Raw genomic sequence first — 19,382 nt, forward strand, 5'->3', positions numbered from 1 at the left:
AATTGCCTTTGAACATTTGTCAGAGCTCAGTTGGTCTTATTTGTGTAGATCTATTTCTTTTTTTTTTTTAAGAGAGAGAGCAAGAGTGCAGGGGGAGGGGCAAAGGAGAGGGAGATGGAGATTCTCAAGCAGGCTCCATGCATGGAGCCTGATGTGGGACTCAATCCCATGTCCCTGAGACCATGACCCAAGCTGAAATCAATCAAGAGTCAGACACTCAACCAGTGGAGCCACTGAGGTGCCCCTGTGTGGATCTATTTCTGGACTTTCATTTTATTCCATGGATCTATACCAATACTACCCAGTCTTCTGTTGAGGATACCAGAGCTTTTATAGTAAGACTTAAAATTGGGTGGTGTGGGGCACCTGCCTGGCTCAGTCAGTAGAGCATGTGACCCTTGATCTTGAGGTTGTGAATTCGAGCCCCATGTTGGGTGTAGAGATGACTTTAAAAAGTAAAATCTTAAAAAAATTGGATGCTGTGATTCCTCCAATTTTATTCTTCAAAATTTTTTTGGTTATTCTGAGTCTTGGATTTTCATAGGAATTTTAGGTTTAGCTTGTCTGTGTGTGCAAAGAAGATCTTGCGTGGATTTTGGATGGCATCATGGTAAATCTATAGATCATTCTGGGAGCAATTGACATTTTTACTATGTTGAATTTTCATGTACTTTGAAGCTCTGTTATTGGATATATACACATTTAGAAATAGTTTTCTTTCTTGTTGGGTTGACCCTTTTATCATTATGTTGTAATGTCTCTCTTTATCCCTGATTGTTCTTTTTGCTTCATACTCTACTTTTCCTAATTTTAATATAGTCACTCCAGTTTTTTTCTTTTTTAAGATTTATCTGTTTAAGCGGGGAGGGACAGAGGGAGAGGGAGAGAGAATCTTAAGCAGACTTCATGCTGAGCATGGAGCCCTATATGGGGCTCAGTCTCATGACCCTGAGATCACGACCTGAGCCAAAATCAAGAGTTGGATGCTTATCCGACTGCTCCACCCAGGTGCCCCCCAGTTTTCTTTTTAAATTTTATTTTTTTTAGTTATCTCTACACCCAACATGGGGCTTGAACACATGACCTCTAGATTAAGAGTCACATGCTCTTCAGACTGAGCCTGCCAGGAATCCCCCAGTTTTCTTTTTAATTAGTATTTACATGGTATGTATGTTATTTTCTATCCTTTTAATTTCTACATATTTGTAGATTCCCCAAATTTCCTTCTGTTATTGATTTCTAATTTCACTCCATTATGGTCAGAATATCCTTTATATCGCTTCAGTTCTTCTAAATTTATTTATAACTGTTTTATGATCTAATTTTTTATCCATCCTAGAGAATGTTCCATGAATACTTGAGGAGAATGTGTATTCTGCTGTTTCTGGAAGGAGCATTCTAGAGACGTTCGTTAGGTCTAGTTGGTTTACAGCATTGTCCATGTCTTCTTTTTCCTTGCTGATCTGCTGTCTAGGTGTATTATATAGATTATGAAAAGGGAGGTATTGAAGTCTCTATTGTTGTTGAATTGTCTCTTTCTTTCTTTAATTCTATCACTTTTTCTTCCGTGTAATTTGGGGCTCTGTTTTTAGATTCAGATATGATTATAATTGTTGTATCTCCTTGATTGATTAACCCTTTACCATCATAAAATGTACTTTGTATCTAGTGAGTATTTTGGTCCGATATTAGTATGGCCACTCCAGCTCTCTTTTGGTTACTGTGTATGTGTTACAGCTACATCGTTTTCCATCCTTTTACTTTCCACATACTTGTTGAGTATTGAATCGAAACTACATCTCGTGTAGACAATATATAGTTGGATCATGTTTTTATATCTATTCCGTCAATGTCTGCCTTTTAATTAGAGGGCTTAATAAATTCCTGTTGACGTGATTACTGATAAGGTAGGATTTACACCGGTCATTTTACTATTTGTTTTTATGACTTATGTTTTCTCTTGTTCCACTATTTTTCATTTCTGCCTTCATTTGTTTTAAATAGATATATTTTACCATGCCACTTTAATTCCCTTTGTCATTTCTTTTGCTATATATTTTCTAGTTATTGTCTTAGTGCTTGTCCTTGGGATCGCCGTTAACTTCTTAATTTATGACAAACTAGTTCAAATTAAAAATAATATACAAAAACTTTGATCTGTTCCTCTCTCTCCTTTATGTTGTTATTGTTACAAGTTACATACTTACCCACTGTGTTTCCATAAACACAGATTTATAATTTTGCTTTATGTAATTGTCTTTTGTTAGGTAGAAGAAAAGAAGAATTATAAACAAAAAATACATTTATACTGTTTTATTTATATTTGCCTATGTATTTACCTCTAACGGTGTTCTTTATTTCTTAATTAGATTGGAGTCACTGTGTAGTGTCCTTTCATTCTGCCCTGAGGGATTTCCTTTAGTATTTCTTGTAGTGCTCTTCTGCTAGTGATGGATTCCCTGGTTTTGTTTATCTGGGAATGTCTTTAATTTCTCCTTCATTTTTTAAATTGAGGTGAAATTCAAGTACCATAAAATTAACCATTGTAAAGTGAATAATTCAGTGACAATTAGCACATTTACAATGTTGTGCACCACCTCAATCTCCTTCTAAAACATTTTCATCAGCTCAAAAGGAAACTCTAGCCATTAAGCAGTTACGTGTTACGTGTTTACTGGGTCAAGTGAAGCCAATCCAAAGATGAAGATTAACTCAGGCCAAAGCAATCTATTTCAACAGAATGATTTTTTGTTTCTAGGCATGTGATCATTATTCATCTGGCACAATTTTCAGGTCCACAGTGGATATAAAGATGAATAATACCTACGCCGGCAGGGGTAGATATCATTACCTTTGTTATGTAGGTGGGGGATCTGAGGCTCAGAGGGTTTGCTCAGCCAGCAAGTGGTAAAACTAGGCCTTGGTCTTAGGTCTTCTGACTCTAAAGTATGTGTATCTCGGTAGGCCCGTATTGCCTTTATCAAGTTCATAACCTGAGACAACAGGAGGGAAATGCTTCAACGGAGAGATAAGGTAACTGTCCGTTCTGCCACAGTTTGAACAGAACTATCCTCCATGTGCTAATATCCCCAAATGATAGATAAAAATGACTGTGTAAAGATTGTCTTGTTGCTGCTCTTCACTTATTTGGGCCACTTAAAAATGTGCCAGGATTACACAGGTATTCAAAATAGGAATAATTGCCTACAGCCTTTACCAGAATTCTTTTGTCCTTCTTAGGAAGTCACAAAGCTTATTAGTCAACCGAGCACACACGTTGTGAGCTGGTGATAATTAGAATATGTTTATATTTCTGTTTGGAGGTTACCCTTGGTCATTAACTCATCCTCATTTTTCAACTATTATGTGTTAAAAAAAATGATTCTGTCACAAATGTTGCTATAGAGGCGTGTGGCTGGAGAGATCACTTTGTATGCATTCGAAAACTTTCGTCCTTTGGTTCGCAGGCACGATCCCTTTTGCAGGACTTGACAAAAGGCGTTGGGGTCTTACTATGTGCTGGCTATTGGACTTCTGGCCTACGTTTTCTCAGTCATGACTTTGAGCAGTCGGTTTGAGACCCTGGAGCCAGAGCGTGTAATCACAGAGCTGCACTAACTCCCACCTGCCAGCTAGCTGTCCCTCTGTCTTTTGTGCTCAGCTCTCTGTAGGCTGCCCAGTACCTTCAAAAGCCCTTGCCAGCCTGATATCATTACGCTCTTTGCTGCTAGCCGAGGACAGCTGGGATATTCTTTCTGTGAGAGAGAGTATGTGAGAGTATCGGGTTCAAGCTAGGTGCCCTAATTAATGATTTCTTGTATGGACTTCTCCCCATTCACTCCGCCCAAACCCATGGCCCCACTGCCTGCTCTGACTTCTGACATCTGTATATTTCTTTACCTCTGTCTTGCCTCTTCAGCTCCCTGACCTCCTGATAGTGCTACCGACTCGTTTGGTCTTAGCAGACTCGCCGGTCCCACAACCCATCTGGTGACCCCAGGTTTACTGTCACTCAAAGTCCCAGCATGTTTTATGGAAAACAAGGTGTCCAATCCTGATTCCTTCACACCAGGTTGAACTGCTGGCTTCTGTTACCCACAGCTAAACTGCATCACCTGGTGGTTGTGATCAGTAAATATTGCACGAATTTGCAGGAAAAAAATGCATTAGCAGCACTCCTGGAAAATGAAGTCAGAATTGACTGTATAAGATCTATATCTTATGCTGCCCGTTACACTCTGGTTACCACTTCTGCTTTTATCCTTAGAACTGGGACACTTACTTCTCTTTAGTTACATTGAGTATCATGACGACACTGGTGACAAACATGGCTTGAAGACGTGAGGTTTCCACGTTTTATTTCTAAGCATTTCCTGAGCAGGCCTCTAAGCTGTCACTGGCTGCTCCCACTGTAGATGAGAGCGTGCAGTTCCGTCGTGGTTAGCTGTGGGGCCCGAACTTGATTTCTCCGTGACCAGAGAGACGGTGAAGAAAACAGCTCAGGCTTAGGCTGGACTGGAAGGACGGCAGCGTAATGGGAGTAGAGGCGAGAGTAGATTTTGGAACCATAGAGATCATGGTTTGAATCCAGACTTTACAGCTCTCCGCGGATGACCTTGAGCAAGTTTCCTTAAGCTCACGGAACCAGTTTTTTCATCTTTAAAATGGAGATAACAGGGGCACCTGGGTGGAGCAGTCGGTTAAGAATCCGTCTCTTGTATCCACTCGGGTCATGATCTCAGGGTTGTGGGATCGAGTCCCGCATCTGGATCCACACTCTGCCCCTCCCCCTGCACTGTCTCTCTCCAAAATAAATAAATAGATCTTTAACAAAATGGAGATGACATCCTAATGGGGTTGCCGTGAGGATGAAATGAGATATTATAGAGAGCACACTTGCACCCGTGCCCACCACCGATGCGCACAGAGGCTGCGTAACTTGCCCACACTCACGCGGCTAGTAAGTTGTAGAGTCCAGTCAGGAATCGACACGGTTTGATTCCAAAGACTCCTGCTCTTTCTACGGCTTTTTTTTTTTTTTTAAACTAGTAACAGGGCGTTTGCGTTGTTAGTACTTAGAAACACATTAGCTCAGGACTGGAAGAGTTCAAACAGTGTCCATTATGCCACTGATCCGATATTTGGTTTCCCTTCATGACATGTTTCACAGAAGCCCTCTAGTTTGTGTGTAATTTACTTAACCTGTGTTGAGCTTATACTCCGTGGCGAAAACAAAAAAACAAAACCCAAAAAACCAGCCCACCCCAGACTGGTGTAATTCAAAGTGTTTAACCCTGTTGGTGTTCTGTGCAGTGGGCACAGGGGAACGGAAGGCGTGACGAGAGTGAGATGCAAGAACAGGGACACAGTTTAATGTCTGCCTCCTTCAGTGCTGGTAGCAGGTTTAAAAAAAAAAAAATCCATCCGTAGAGAAAATCACCAAGGCGATCTCCAGCCCAGCCTTCCTATGAACTAACTTTATCGTAGTGTGCCATGAGGTGGGCTGGGGGTTGTGGCATACCAGTTTGAGAAAGAACCGTTTTGACCTAGACTCAGCTTCATTTTTGCTGAAATGAGGGATCTTGCCAGATTCCCACAGAGATTGGGCTGTCTTTTATTGCCGTAGCGGAGATAGCTATAACTTTACAATTTGCCCAGAGTTTATGTGGCCTATCCACTCTATTGAGCTTGTTAAGTTGTTTGGGTAATTTGCTTTTTTAGCTCCCTGTAACACACGTTATGTTCTGGGGGGCAACCGGTCTATTTCACTCTTCATTACCTGTTGTTCAATAAACATCTAAGGAATTCAAGGTGTTTGGTGCTGGAGCCCCGGTTTAAGTCCTCATCGTTCGGATTACACAGCTCAATCAGTGCTCAGAGTTCGAGTACTTACATTAACTCTGGAGACGCCCAGCTGCTCGGAGACCAAGGTGGCGGGAGGTGGGGGGGTGTCGGGGGGGAGATGGTCCTTCGGTCTCAGCTCATTTCAATTCCATACTTTGGGGAGGATGCTCTTCTGTCTTGTTTAATGTCATAATTTTAAACCACTTGGAATAATATTCTCCTTCGCTTTAATGTTATACATCCATGTGCATGTTCTTCGGTAATTGAAAGGGATATTGGACAAATTTGATCTGTCTAGCTTTGACTTATGCTGTCCTTATCTTGGCCTTTGTGTCATTAAGAAAAACATTGGTATTGATCTTGGACCGTACCACTACATTGTGCTGCAATTTTTCTTCTTTGCTAGTGGAGTATAAATCGATAAAAAGCAGCTGCTTTAGACGAGGGCCAGATACGGTGCTGTCATTTATATATTGTAAATCCAATGATAGCTGATCATATCAGTGCCTCTGCTGTTCCAAACTTGACATGCTTGAATTGTCAATAAAAAAGATTTTACAGTAAGGGAAGGAGAGCTGACAGTGTGAATGTCTGAAAACCCAATGAAGTTCAATATAAAATGAAACAATGAGCTAGGATATCATTTTATAATTTCCAATGGGAAAAAAAATTTAGTGAATCACAGCTGAAATTGGGGATGATCACAGGAGGGGTGGGGAAGCAGGAATGAAAAGCCAGCTAACTTGCATTATAATTTTTGAGAAATCTGAAATGCAAATTTGCAGATGTAAATTTTAGGGATTATGCATCTGTACTCACTGAGTTATTTACAGAAATGGTTCAGAAATTGTCCACCTCCTCCCTTCTCCATGCACATATTTTCTAGTGAGAATACCCAGTTGCTGGGGAAAAGAAACCGGCATCTCCTTCCGCAGGTGTCCTGCTAACTTCTCGTAAGCGATTCGGAAGGAGATCTGATAGAATTTGATCCTGCATTCTTGAAGTCATCCAGTAGAGCTCTGGTTGCACTTCATAGATCCCTAGAAGTTGTCAGATTTGTTTTTTAAAAGCAAAAGCTCCAAATAAGTAGCCATGGAACTTTCTTAGAGAGATACACCTCTCCTGGTATGGGGCCCATCAAACTTCGCTTAGGAAATGAATCTCTTACCCCCTGAAACTTGAGGAAGTCCTGCCATTTTTTTTTCGAGAGACCTGATTAATCTCTTTGTAGATGTGACAGCCTAGAACTCATTTGTATGTTGAAAGGCATAGCCAGTGCCATTGGGAGAGGCCAGGCTGGAACTGATAAGTGGGGGCTGTTTCATTTCAAAGCTGCCGGAGGTGTGTTTGCATGACGTGCTTGCCTCAGTAGTTGTTCTGAATGCATTGGCTTCTGAGAGACGTTTGGCTTCTGCATTTTCTGCTTGGAAACAATTTTCTGAGCCCGTGGGAATATCTTTTGGAGGGCTTATTTTCCAAATTTTCTAATGACAACAGGGTTAACCTGATCTTGTAAACCATGACCAATGGTACTACCAACACCACCAACCAGTGCTCTGGTGTCCGCGCCAGGCACCGAACTGGAAAGGAGATGAATCACCACTGTGCATCTAGGGTTAGACCCGTCTTATTTTCTGATTTTGACTTCAGACAACTCAAATAACATTTGACATTATTCTCTTCGTCCTTGTTGAGGCACGTGATACTACTCACTATCCTCTCCCTCTTTCTGTCAGACGCTCTTCTCCTCTCTAATATTGCTCTTTTTTTTGAAGCTTCTCAAAACCACTTTGGTAGCTTGTTCTTTGTCTCATTCAACCACCTTCTTTTTTTCTCTTGTCCCGGCAGTGGAGTTCTCATAAAGTTCAATCTATCGCTCTCAGGTTATTACCATGGCTACCATATGCTAAGAGTTTTTACAAGTCAGGGACTGACTGTGCTGTTCAAATTACATGTATTATTTCATTTAATACTCACAAAATCTCTATACAAGTCAGCCATCTGAACCCATAGAGAGGAAAAAGGAGGACCGAGAATCTTCTAGATTCTTGGTTAACACTCAGTTTTATTGGCCAAAGAAATGGAGAAATAGTGATCAGAAAGGAAGGTGGGCACCAGGAAGGGCAGGATCCTGGAAGCCAAGAGAAGTTCATGCGATACCCACTGTGAATATGACTCCCCAACCTGTACATCCCCGTCCTCACTTTATTGCTCATGCTTTGTACCAAAGTTTCTGTGGATGGTTTGGGGGGGGGGAGTCACTGACCCTCTGAAATGTGATACGAAATTTCACGTGTGCACATGTATACTGTCTGGGGAATGGGTTTGCAGATTCCACTAGGGGCCCATCAACAAAACAGAGGTGCATCTTCAGGTTCATGCCATACACTTCCCATTGGTTATTTGCCACGGTCCCCTCAAAGTCAGCACATCTAAAACTTCATTTAACCTTTGCCGCCTCCCTGCAAACTAGTCATTCTTCTCACCCTTTGGTGGTACCATTCATCTTCTCGAAGCTTCTAGGATTTACTCTTTCCCTGTTCTTACTTCACCACCTTCTCTTGGGACCTTTCCTCCTACGCTCCGGATTATTGAGGTTTTACTTAACCAGAGTCCTTGCTTCCTAACCCTCTCTGTTTCACAATGATGCCAGACTTATTTCTGGAAAATCGCCCTCCTTACATACAGCAGGATACTTAAGAACACAGTGTGTATGGGCAGCGGAATCAGACCTATCTGGGTTATGTTCCCAATTTCTCCTTTCATTTGCTATGTAACTCTAGTCAAGTTGTTTAATATATATTTTTTTAAAGTAAGCTCTACGCCCAGCACGGGGCTTGAACTCATCACCCCAAGATCAAGAGTTACATGATCTACTGACTGAGCCAGCCAGGCACCCCGATATTTTGGATTCTCATTTTGCCCATCTGAAGATAGGGTGGTGTTACCTGCTAGGCTTGCTGCAAAGACTCAACAGGATAATCCGTGGAAGGAACTTGGCCGAGTACTAACACGTGGGAAGCTTTCAGGAAAGAGTTACTGTTTCTCACTGAGGAACACAACGTGTCTCCCTAATGCTTACCTCACAGCACGTACCGTCTTCTGTCTGATTGTTCAGGCCTATCAGAAGCTGGTCCTGACTGTCACCTCTCCAACCTTACCTTACCCTCTTCAAGGCTGCTTCCTAAGTGTGCTCTTATAATGCATACCTCACTCCGAGCCTCTCCTAGAGCATCTGACCCTATTCCTTCAGCCTTCCTTCCAGTCCCAGCTCCTGTACTTTCCCTGACCGTGGCGGTCCCCGCAAGTTCTCACCATTTTCTCGTTTCTCCCGTACTTCCGAATTGTCCACGCTGTCCAATTAGTACCTTCTAATACACGGCTCTGCATGGTTTGTGCTTTACTTACGGGCTTCTCATGCTGCAAAATAGGAAGCCGTTTGCTTATTCTCTGCTCATTTCATGTTTTCATGTTCGTTTCTTTTTAAATCCAATCCAGGCACCTTGTGGCCAGGGATCAGCTCGGCCCTTGCAAACGTTTCTTGTTACCATGTACTTACTTGGGATATGTGTTGGTTCATTTGGTTGTTTTATCAAACTCAAGTCCGCAGGCAGAGGTTATTAAAAATTTGCTGCCCGGACTTATTTTTTGTGAACTCAGGTATTTGGAGACTTGGAATCCAATGCCAAACTGCGGCTCGGGGAGAGCCAACCCCCTTCTCGGGCGCCTCATTCCCAGAAACATGTGGCGGAGTAAGTGTGTAAGTCCCCCGATCTCCCAGGACTCCGGAACTCTGGGAAAACTAAGAATCTGCTCCAAAGACCTGCCCCGCTTCACTCTCTGCCTTTGCCCCGGCTTGCTTGGGCTTTGACAGAACGCAGCATCTCAAACGAGGCTTACGTGCTGTCCTTAATTGAAACTGTTTGTCTCTCCTAGTGAGCAGACAAGCCTCAGTTTACGAAACCACATCAGCAGATTTCATTCCAGGGTGGGGAACTGTTTCTGACAAGGAGCCCCACAAAGTATGTGTGCTTCAGAGAAAAGGGAAAACCGAGTAAACAAATACTCCCTTTGCTGAAGGAGGATGTGGGTTGAAAATCATATTATAGAGGAGGTATCCCGGAGTGTCCTGGGTAACCAGCCAAAAATTGGATCTGGTTTCTCTTAGCATGGGGTAACTCACCACGCCAACTGACATATTTCTCCAGTGACCTCTACATCCGAACATGTCCCCTAAAAGCACAGCTGTCTGTTCTCCATGCTCCAAGCCTCACTGTATGCCCTAACAGCCTGCAAGATGCCATTCTGCAGATGTTTCTTCAGCATCCCTCGACACAAGGGCACATTAGGCTCCATTACGTTTCTGACATTTGGGCGATTGAATCCCCTCCTGGAGCTCGGGAGTTGCTTTTGTATGGTGCGGGCCATCCGTGCCTGAGAAGCCTGGCCATCGTGGAGCAGCATCCTAATGCTGCCCTTCCACTGTTTTCTACCAAGTGCCCAGATCTGGGTTGATGTTAATTTGCAAGTTTCTATCCCAGGCTATTCTAGTGAGCAGAGTGGGAAGAAAAAACACTGGCATGTCCTCCAGAATTTTAACTAACCAGTGGGCTGTCTGCTGATGGGTACTCCGTGCACCGCTAGCTCCAAACCTTCCCTAATTATGCAGACTCATCAGGAACGTCACCTGGTGTTCTTCCATTTAATGGGTGGTTGTGCACCACACTTCTTTCATTCCACATCAGAATTATTGACATGATATTGACATTCACGGGCAGGCTGGTTTTCTAATGCCAGCCAGAGAATCAAAGTTTTTTTTTTTATTTTTTTTTTATTTCCTGACTTTACCTATCCTTTCAGAAAACCTGAGAGTGTCATTAATACTTAATGCTGCATATAGTGTTTCCACCAATAATACTTTCCCCAGAGATTAGTCCTCAGAGTACACAGGACAGGGTAATTAGGTCTATTGATCTTTGCTACAGCCAGTGTTATCGGAATGGTGATCAACTTTATAAGTAAGATGTGGATATTCATTTTAGCTAAGGAGCTACAACAGCTCTTGTTTCTTGAACATTCTTTGCTCTAACAGAGGCATTGCTAAGCAGCTACCAGGAGATCCCACGGAGCTAAAATCTCTCTCTTACAGGACTGGTATTAGGGGCTAGAAGGAGTAGGTGCTGGCTGTGCCAAGAATGAGAAACCTTGAACTTAAACAGACTTAACCCATGGGGCAAGTTTCATAAAGTCAAAAACTCTGTCAAGGAGCTCCTACCCTGCCATTTAAGTTGACAAGTGAATTCTCTGAAAGAGAGTTTCTCAGGTAAAATGTTCAGTTTAGAACCCTTCTCAGGAGACTCTTCCTTTCCTTCACTGAGCCTCAGAGTGGGGGCAGGTAATAGCTTGTAGCTGGAGATAAGTCTTAAGCAAGTGGTTTTGACAACGGTTTCGGAACTTATAGAGGTAGATAAACATCTACCCAGAGACCCAGAGAGTCTGGGCACTGGGCAGGATTGTTCCCTGCATTGTCTGGCACGTAATTCCTAGAGTCCAATAATATGAGCCCGCTGCGCCAGAGAGAGGCCCACAGGGAGCCAGAACACCTTGTGTTTATTGCATATATTAGCCACCCTGAGCTATTTTCTCTTTGGTGTCCCAAAGATGGATTGTTTTAAGAAAGCAGAGGCTCAAATATTCAGAAACAGTAGGTTCGGTTATCTGGCTGGTGGGGGTAGGGGGGAGGAGGATGAGGGCTAAACTATCAGGCAGGCACATAACAAGTATGCAAGAGTCCAGTTACAAGGGAAATGGTCTACCCAAACTTGAGTCGGGCCCCAGGCAGCAAGATCAATTCAAAGTCAAGCTAGGAAGACCTGGTCTGAGGGCTCCTTTTATCTCCTCGACCCCCATGCCCACCACCCATCCCCAATTTCCTGTAGGGCTTATGTCAATCATGGCCACTGCTTTCCAGACACATCTGTATGTCTGTATACATAGCCCGAGTCAACCAGGTCGAGATCCAAATTCATTTCAGTTTATATATTAACAGCATTTTGTTTCTCAGATGGCTTTGGATTAAAAAAAAAAGTATATGCATCTAGCTAGAATGGTAAATAGTTTTGAGAGGAGACCTGACTGCAAGGTACCTCTTCACTAGAAGTATCTAAATATTTTTATGTGACAAAGTCCATCAGATACACTTAATATCTGTTTCTAGCTTGAAAAAAACCCAATCAAAATATTTAGATTCCAATGAAAGTTCAACAGGATTTTACCCAAATGACACAAATGTTTGTTGAAATTTGGGATTATTTCATCGGTTTAGATATGGCTTTGGGTCTTTACTATAGCTTGCTCTCGCCTTTTTTTTTTTTTTTTAATCCCAGAAAAGGAGGTTTGGGATCTTTCATCACTATTTCCAACAAAATCTCTTTTCCTTATTTGGTTTTTAACTAAAACTCTTATGAAAGACACATTTTAACTAAGTCTAGGTACCTGTTGAAGGATTTCTTTTAAGGAGCCTCAATATTAATGAAGTTACTTAAACCTGAAATTCTCAGGACAAGTTTAAGCTAGCACCTCACGCTCTGTGATTAGTCAGATGGGAATTGTTTGTGGACACCTGGGGGCAGAGTTCGGCCTACAGGAGCAGCTATGTTGATTTTTGTGACTTCAACGGGCTAGTTTTCAGAATTAGACCTTTTTCTCTCAGTTTAACTTTTGTGCCTTGACCTACCCTGTATGTAAATGATGTCTGACGATAAAAGGGAATGAGTCACACCTAAGCAGCAGCGTCAGTGCTCATTAAGCAGAATATAAATAACTGTCTCTAGATATGCAACAAAGATCTAAAATGGCCCCATGGGAGCTAAATTATATAGGAGAATTTCCTGTGTAATTATTCCAAAACAAAAAAACAAAAAACCCGCGCTGATTTCAGCTAGGAGAGTTCTCATACTCTTTAACCAAATCAGTGAGACTCAACTTTATGCTTCCCTTACTCAGACTTGTTGCTTTTTATCTCACTGGTCTTATCCCCCCCTCCCACCCTCCCTCCCTTCTACTCTCTATCTTTCTCTTCCTTCCTTCCTTTAGGAACAAAGCTCTGTAATTTTAAGTATGGTAGCTAGAGCTATGTAATTAGCTAGAGCTGTGTACCAGAGTACAAAGCTTACATTTTTAAATGACTCACAGATAGAGCGATGATATAAATTATTGTCCAAAAAGGGATGTTTTTGAGAGTGGAAGAAAGTACTAAAAATAATCAATGGTTTAGTTGATGTACAAGGTATCAGCTGAGAGGTAGCAGGTGAGTCAGGATGGATGGTCACAGAGATGATTATTCACAGAGATGACTAGGCTGGAGAGGTGAAAGAGGCTTCGGAAAGCATCTGGTCTACCGCCTTTAGAAAAGGAAACAGCCTGTACCCACAATGACTCGTTCTAACCCAGGTCTTCTAACTCCCAGTCCGGGCTTCTGTCAACTACTCCCCGTCCCTCGCCACTGCAGCAAGCTGGAAGGACATACAGTGCGAGCCACCTTGTTCTCATAGTTTTTTTTTTTTTTTCTGTCCGACAAATAGCTTTTCAATGTGAAGCTTTTGAGAGATGAGACTCTCCAGCTTCCCTTCTCTCCAGATCAGTGCCTCAAAACTAAGCAAGTGTCCCGATTCCGGTTGAGCCTCCACTGCAAACTAATTGTGGTCTTTGCCATACCTTTTAGTAGTTGAATTAGGATGGGAAGTTTACAAAACCTAAGCCAATTAGGTATTATAGAAACACTCAGGTAGTTTAAATTCGAAAATACCATTCTTTAAAAAAAGAAATGAAATCAAGTGACTCTTTAACTGATTTTGAGGCACACCTTCCAGACTAGCCATATTTGAGTGATCACCTGCTAGTCAACAAGCTAGGGCTACAGAGTAAGTTTTTCCCAAAATAATGAACTTGAGCTTGCGCATCTGGGTGAGAGGTGAGAATGAGTAATATTCTCAGCTGCACCTGACATGTCAGAAAAGGAACAGAACACAGCTGAAAGAAATTGGGCCAGAAACCTGGATTAAGGTTATATATGTAATGCTTGGTATCTCCTCTTGCCATTATTCTGTGTCTATTCTCTCTTCTCTGTTCACATAGGAGATTCATTTGCCCTGGTGATAGGCAGTGTGGGGATAACCTCATTAATGAAGAGGATGGGCTCCCGCAATACACTTTGTCGTCAGCAACTTTATTGCCATTGGTAGAAATGACAGAGCAAACGCACAGATAGGTTTAAGAATACATGAAAACAAAGACTTACAGAATAAAAATATTGTCAGATCCTAATGGAAATATGGATGTGACTGATACAAGGCCCCAGCATTGACATCAATATCTCACTCCCCTTTTATGTGTAGCTCAATAATCATTTGTTGACTGAATGGCAGTGCCGGATGCCACCATTGATTCGCCACGCCAATGAGTGTTTCCTTTCGTTTGTCTAATGACTCTGCGTAGGAGGAGGTTTTGTGGCCAGCAGGAACAACATTGGCATTTGTTTTCCCAGGGACTGTACACTTCGATCACAGGGCATCAGCTAAGGCTAGGAATTTGGGCAGCTGCAACCCAGCACACCTCGACTGGCCAGGGATGGAATATGAGGATGCCTCTAGTGCCTTCTCCCTATTCTCCCTCCTTTCTTCCTACCTTGTTGGCACTGTCTCCGTTGTGAATTGATCGTCCTGGGACTTGATCCTCTCCCATCCAGAAAACCCCCCGGATATCCAGGCAAGCTAGCCGTTTGGCTTCACAAATCGCAAAGTTTCACAAATGGCCAAAAAGAGCTCCAACATAACTAATAACTTCATTGGAAGTTAGAACATTTGTTGATGGCGGTGTATAAAATTGAGTGAGTGTTGCTGTAGGTCGGTCAAAGATTTCCTCAAGTCATTGGTTTGTGTACTAGTTGGTTCTTCCCGTCACCTTGTCCTGCCTCATATTCTTCTTGCACACTCTATGCAGTTGAGGTGTCTCTTCCTGGCCCTCATTTGGGGTTCACTTTCTAGCCTTGCCCTTACATGCTTGTGGTTTTTCTCCATCTTCTGTCTCTTCTCCACATCGTGGAGCTTATTTAAATTCAGCGAACAGGGATGTGAACAGGTAAAAGAAAATAACCCGAAAGATAGAGTTAAATGCCAATTTTTCTAGTACATTCAGAACATACCTTCATGCAAATACATGTGTTTGTATTTGGGGATACTTGAAGCCAAGAGTCATCTTTTTTACTGTGTATGAAGTTTCATTTTGTGTGTTATGCCTCTTCGTGTGTGGCAAGATATGTAGAACTACAGACAAAGTTGTAGGTGGTGGTGTCATAAATGTGCAAAGCTGGAACAGGTGTTTGGTTGTTTTCCGGTTTTATAATACTTACTCCGTGCTGGGCACTTTAAACACATTCCCGTTGAATTCTCACGACAATCCTGTGAAGGTGTGGAGTCTTGCCCATAGTCTCACAGCCAGTAAGTGGTGGGACAGGAATTGGAATGTAGATTCGTCTGGCTCCAAAGCCCCAGTCTCTTTCCATTATACTGTTTCTTCCAAACATAAATGATTCTGGGTTTTACTACTTTCTGCTATTATAGCATATAAGGACTAGGCATATTTCCCCACTGGCCTCAGTGTTCTTGTGTTCAATTTCTTTATAACCTGACGTCTGTAGAGTAATTTTTCTATTTTCAAAGCATTCTAAGCTTTGATTTCTATTTTGGGATTGGATGACCCTTCCCCCATTTTCTTTCCCCAACACATATGGATTACTTTGAAAAATAAAACTGTCATTTGAGACTAAGAAGGAAAGGCAGAGTGTGTTAAATTTCTCCTTTTCTTGTGGGCATGGTTTTCATTAAGCTCTCTCCCTTTCTTGTAGGGAGCAACCCTGGGAGCCCAGGCTTATGCTTAATTTTGTTTTATGCGGACATGGTCTCCTCCCTGTTCTCAGGGCTTGTTCATGATTGCTTCATAGTAGTAGAGTCCAGTCATGCCAATGGCATTGTAGCGCCTTGGCCTTCAGCACTCGGCCAGTATTGTTAACGAGTTGCTTTCTATCTGTTCTGCACTAAGCACCAGATGTTCATCCTTCAGCTGTATAATCATTGATTTTCCTTAATTCCAAAGTAGCAGGTTGTGCCTTTGTCACATACAGCCAGGTATTAAATATAGTGTACCCTTTTCTTAGGATAAACTTGGTAAAATTTTAGGCTTCACCCTACGAAATTGCTGCTATTTTACTTTTCTTTAAATCTGAAAAAAAAAATGGCCATTTGGTGTGGTTCAAACTAATATTTTAAAATAATACAAATTTAAAATAGGAATATAAAGTGATTCCTCAAGCCACTTAACTACAAAGCTGATGATAAGAATAAAAACTAACATTTATACAGTCCCTGCTATGTGCCGTGTACTTTATATGTAATTTCTCATTAACTCCTCTCATTAAAACCTTAGAAGGCATTATTAATACTGGTAATATTCCTTCCTTGTAAAGGAGTGTGAGATGGGGACAGGGAATTGTTGGAGGGGTAGGGAGTGGACCGGGATGAAGCCCTATAGATGGCCCAGTCTGTGACGTTACCACGACTTTCTGTATTTGTTTGACTTTTGTGTTCGTTGTGTTTTCCTTTGATTTGCAAGACTAAATAATAGATCTGGTGATTCAAAGGCTATAGCTTGAATTCTATTTTTTTAAAGATTTATTTATTTATTTTAGAGGCAGAAAGTGCATGAGATAGACAGCACAAGCGGGGGGGAAGGGGGGAGAGAGAGAAACTCAAGCAGACTCCACACTGAGCGTGGAGCTTGCCCCGGGGCTCCGTTTCATGACCCTGAGATCACGACCGGAGCCCAAAGCAGGAGTCGGATGCTTAACCGATGGCACCACCCGGGCACCCCTTGAACTCTATTTTCATATATTCAGCACAACTCGAGGGCCAACTTTGGCCCAAGTGTGCCTGCTTCTGAGTAATCTGGCAGATCAACAATCTCTCTGAAAAACTGATGATGGAACTTGCTTCTCCTGATACTTCATTGATACTTTAATCAGGACCTATTTTAAATGGACACCATTTGGTATCTAATGGTAAAATTCCATCTTTGCATACAGATAATATAATATTCCTATTAGATTTTTGTAAATAAAGCAGGATATTTCCTAGGGTTCATTACTTTAAAAAATATGTACGTGATGTGAAGAAAAATGGAAAATGCAGGATGGTGAAGGTTTATAATAGATTTTTTTTAATTGTTAGCTTTAAAAAAATTTTTTTTAAAGATTTTATTTATTTATTCGACAGAGATAGACACAGCCAGCGAGAGAGGGAACACAAGCAGGGGGAGTAGGAGAGGAAGAAGCAGGCTCATAGCAGAGGAGCCTGATGTGGGGCTCGATCCTGTAACGCCGGGATCACGCCCTGAGCCAAAGGCAGACGCTTAACCGCTGTGCCACCCAGGCGCCCCTAAAAAAATTTTTTTTAAGGAATATTAAGGTATAAGATTGGGAACAAGTTAGAATTCTAGTTCGTAGAAATGCAAGGGATCTTGGCCCAGGTCTGTTTTTCATGTGAAGAAAAGCAACCTTTTGGGGGGAGCATCCAAGATGGTGACATAGGAAGACCCTGGACTCCCCTCCTTCCATGGACACACCAAATCTACAGCTACATATGGAATAATTCTCACTGAAAAAGGACTGAAGCCTAGCTGAACAGCTCCCTCCACAGCAAGGGATAAAAGGACTACATTAAGATAGAGGCAGAGACAAGGTCTTACCAAAAACCCCTCCCCAGTACGGCGATGCACAATAGGGGGCTTCTTCATTGGTCCAGAGCTTCTCCCTAAGGAGCAAGAGGTTTGTGTCCCACATTGGGCGCCCCATCCTTGGCATGTGCATTGCAGAAGTGAAGCCTCAAAAATGTCTGGCTTGGGAAACCGACAAAGCTCATATCCTGGGGACCTGAGGGGCTGTGGGGATCTGACATACTCCTTTTGAGGGGCTCATGCATAGATTCACCCATCCAGGGACCCAGTACAAAGGCAGCAGTTTGAGAGGTGACTGGATTGTATGTGAAGAAGATTCATTTTGCTAAACTTCAAGTGTCTGTCAGGGGTCAGAGACCCGTTGGAACTTCCTTTGTGGACAAAGGCACAGGGTGTATCATTTTTGCATTCTCCCTCTACCCTGCTAGGACAGGTGTGTGCACGTGGACATAGCCTCATGAAAGCCACAGGCATGTCCTGCCTCCATTGCTCTTCTCCTAAATCATTGAAGCCACAGGTGTGCACCATGCCCAGTGATCGTCCCAGGCCCCACTAAATCCCAGGGCATGCCCCGCCCCAGCACTCTTTCCCTGCATCATTAAAACCTACATATGTGCCCCATCAGTATCTACCACAGCCTCGCTGAAGCTGGCAGGTGAGCACAGTCTACCCAGGGGATGCCTCTTGATTGCCTAGCTCTGGTAGCCAGACGGTCTTGTGTTCCCGGGCCCCACAGCACTGTGGCAATAAGAAAGACCATTCAGAGCAGGCTACCACAGCCAGGGCACTGCATAGACAGCCGACTGAAACACACCCCAAGTCTGCCAAGGAAAAAGGCCCAATTACTTGTCCTGGAGCTTCAACCTGAGAGCTAGGCTTCAGGTTTCTTGCACATCTGAAGGCTCCAGGGGCACTCTCAGGGATTGCAGGCGGGGAGACACCATCTTTGTGCCTTGCCTTGGCCTCCCCATAAGTTCACGGGCCCAGAAAGGAGATTATACATTTGTCTGCAGCCCCAGTTCTTGCAGCTGTCACCCCAGGGGACACCTCCAGATCTGGTCTGGCGGTTGGCAGGATCTACAGTTGTGGTCCCACAGGACGGTATATATTTGCGTGTGTTAAATCGGCTGCCTGAGGATCTGGCTTTCAATCAGCCTGAACAGGTGCTGCCTGAGATCACTCCCTTTGGAACTCTGACTGGTCTTGGCACACCCTCAACAACTGGGACCTATCAAGAATGAATCAGGCTTACACATTTAATGCAATCCCCATCAAAACATCAATAACATTTTTCACAGAGTTAGAACAAACACTCCTAAAATTTGTATGGGACCACAAAAGACCCCAAAAAGCCAAAGCAATCTTGAAAAAGAAAAGCAAAGCTGGAAGCATCACAAGTCCAGACTTCAAGTTATATTACAAAGCTGTAGTAAGCAAAGCAGTACAGTACTGGCAAAAATATAGACATATAGGTCAATGGAACAGAATGGAAAACCCAGAAATGAATCCACAGTTATATAGCCAATTAATCTTTGACAAAGCAGGAAAGAATATCCAATGGGAAAATGATGGTCTCTTCAACAAGTGGTGTTGGGAAAACTGGACAGCAACATGCAAAAGAATGAGACTGGACCACTTTCTTTTTTTTTTTTTTAAAGATTTTATTTATTTATTTGACAGAGAGAGAGAGACAGCCAGCGAGAGAGGGAACACAGCAGGGGAGCGGGAGAGAAAGAAGCAGGCTCCCAGCA

The 19,382-nt window shown here is 42.7% G+C and overlaps 1 protein-coding gene across 1 annotated transcript in view; it reads left to right on the forward strand.

The window, feature by feature from the left end:
* Window positions 1-19,382, forward strand: part of GPC3 (glypican 3) — a 405,964-nt gene that overhangs the window by 135,936 nt on the left and 250,646 nt on the right. The window lies entirely within an intron of this gene.

The sequence above is a fragment of the Ursus americanus genome, chromosome X, assembly GCF_024610735.1.
Source record: "Ursus americanus isolate L20-20 chromosome X, mUrsAme1.1.p, whole genome shotgun sequence".
Classification (NCBI taxonomy): Eukaryota; Metazoa; Chordata; class Mammalia; order Carnivora; family Ursidae; genus Ursus; species Ursus americanus.